Source organism: Salmo salar, chromosome 27 (genome assembly GCF_965601325.2).
Source record: "Salmo salar chromosome 27, fSalSal1, whole genome shotgun sequence".
Taxonomy (NCBI): Eukaryota; Metazoa; Chordata; class Actinopteri; order Salmoniformes; family Salmonidae; genus Salmo; species Salmo salar.
This window is the reverse complement of record NC_138317.1, coordinates 15,396,546-15,399,447: the sequence shown is the minus strand read 5'-3', so window position 1 is coordinate 15,399,447 and position 2,902 is coordinate 15,396,546.

The following is a 2,902-nucleotide window of genomic DNA, read 5'->3' as shown; positions in this document are numbered from 1 at the left end:
ACAACTGTAGCACCAACAACATCAGCAACAACAGTCCCTGCGACAACTGCAGCTAATACTTCAACTGTAGCTCCAACAATGCCAATCACAACTGCAGCTCCTACACAAACAACTCTTGCACCTACAACCTCTACAACTTCAGCACCCACTACGTCATTCACAACTGCAGGTCCTACCACCCTTTTACCTCCTTCGACAACCACAACTGTATCACCTACAATAACCACAACAACGTCCACTACAACAACTGTAGCTCCTACAATGTCAATCTCAACTGCAGGTTCTACTACCAATTTAACTCCAACCACAACCACAAATGAAGCTCCAACAGACATCACATCTGTAGCTCCTATGCCCTCCGCAATTGCAACTTCAACTACAACTGTAGCATCTCCTACAACAACAACTGCAGATGCTTCCAAAACCACAAGTGCAGCACCTACTACATCAATCACAACTGCAGGTCCTACCACCATTTCTACTCCTACGACAACCATAACTGAAGCTCCTACAGAAATCACAACTGTAGCTCCTATGTCCCCCACAGTTGCAGCTTCTACTTCAACAACTGTAGGTCCAACGACCACTACAACTGCAGCAGCTCCTACAACAATAACTGTAGCTGCTTCCACAACTACTACTGCAGCCCCTACTGCAACCACAACTGAAGCTCCTACAACAACTGTAGCACCAACAACATCAGCAACAACAGTCCCTGCGACAACTGCAGCTAATACTTCAACTGTAGCTCCAACAATGCCACTCACAACTGCAGCTCCTACACAAACAACTCTTGCTCCTACAACCTCTACAACTTCAGCATCCACTACGTCATTCACAACTGCAGGTCCAACTACCATTTTACCTCCTTCGACAACAACAACTGTATCACCTATGACAACCACAACAACATCCACCACAACAACTGTAGCTCCTACAATGTCAATCTCAACTGCAGGTTCTACTTCCAATTTAACTCCAACCACAACCACAAATGAAGCTCCTACAGACATCACAACTGTAGCTCCTATGCCCCCCACAATTGCAACTTCAACTACAACTGTAGCATCTCCTACAACAACAACTGCAGATGCTTCCACAACCACAAGTGCAGCACCTACTACTTCAATCACAACTGCAGGTCCTAATACCATTTTACCTCCTACGACAACCACAACTGAAACTCCTACAGAAATCACAACTGTAGCTCCTATGTCCCCCACAATTGCAGCTTCTTCTTCAACAACTCTAGGTCCCACTACAACTGCAGCAGCTCCTACAACAATAACTGTAGCTGCTTCCACAACTACTACTGCAGCCCCTACTGCAACCACAACTGAAGCTCCTTCTACAACAACTGTAGCACCAACAACATCAGCAACAACAGTCCCGTGACAACTGCAGCTAATTCTTCAACTGTAGCTCCAACAATGCCAATCACAACTGCAGCTCCTACACACAACAACTCTTGCTCCTACAACCTCTACAACTTCAGCACCCACTACGTCATTCACAACTGCAGGTCCTACCACCCTTTTACCTCCTTCGACAACCACAACTGTATCACCTACAATAACCACAACAACGTCCACTACAACAACTGTAGCTCCTACAATGTCAATCTCAACTGCAGGTTCTACTACCAATTTAACTCCATCCACAACCACAAATGAAGCTCCAACAGACATCACATCTGTAGCTCCTATGCCCTCCGCAATTGCAACTTCAACTACAACTGTAGCATCTCCTACAACAACAACTGCAGATGCTTCCAAAACCACAAGTGCAGCACCTACTACATCAATCACAACTGCAGGTCCTACCACCATTTCTACTCCTACGACAACCATAACTGAAGCTCCTACAGAAATCACAACTGTAGCTCCTATGTCCCCCACAATTGCTGCTTCTACTTCAACAACTGTAGGTCCCACGACCACTACAACTGCAGCAGCTCCTACAACAATAACTGTAGCTGCTTCCACAACTACTACTGCAGCCCCTACTGCAACCACAACTGAAGCTCCTTCTACAACAACTGTAGCACCAACAACATCAGCAACAACAGTCCCTGCGACAACTGCAGCTAATACTTCAACTGTAGCTCCAACAATGCCACTCACAACTGCAGCTCCTACACAAACAACTCTTGCTCCTACAACCTCTACAACTTCAGCATCCACTACGTCATTCACAACTGCAGGTCCAACTACCATTTTACCTCCATCGACAACCACAACTGTATCACCTATGACAACCACAACAACATCCACCACAACAACTGTAGCTCCTACAATGTCAATCTCAACTGCAGGTTCTACTTCCAATTTAACTCCAACCACAACCACAAATGAAGCTCCTACAGACATCACAACTGTAGCTCCTATGCCCCCCATAATTGCAACTTCAACTACAACTGTAGCATCTCCTACAACAACAACTGCAGATGCTTCCACAACCACAAGTGCAGCACCTACTACATCAATCACAACTGCAGGTCCTAATACCGTTTTACCTCCTACGACAACCACAACTGAAACTCCTACAGAAATCACAACTGTAGCTCCTATGTCCCCCACAATTGCAGCTTCTACTTCAACAACTGTAGGTCCCACTACAACTGCAGCAGCTCCTACAACAATAACTGTAGCTGCTTCCACAACTACTACTGCAGCCCCTACTGCAACCACAACTGAAGCTCCTTCTACAACAACTGTAGCACCAACAACATCAGCAACAACAGTCCCTGTGACAACTGCAGCTAATTCTTCAACTGTAGCTCCAACAATGCCAATCACAACTGCAGCTCCTACACAAACAACTCTTGCTCCTACAACCTCTACAACTTCAGCACCCACTACGTCATTCACAACTGCAGGTCCTACCACCCTTTTACCTCCTT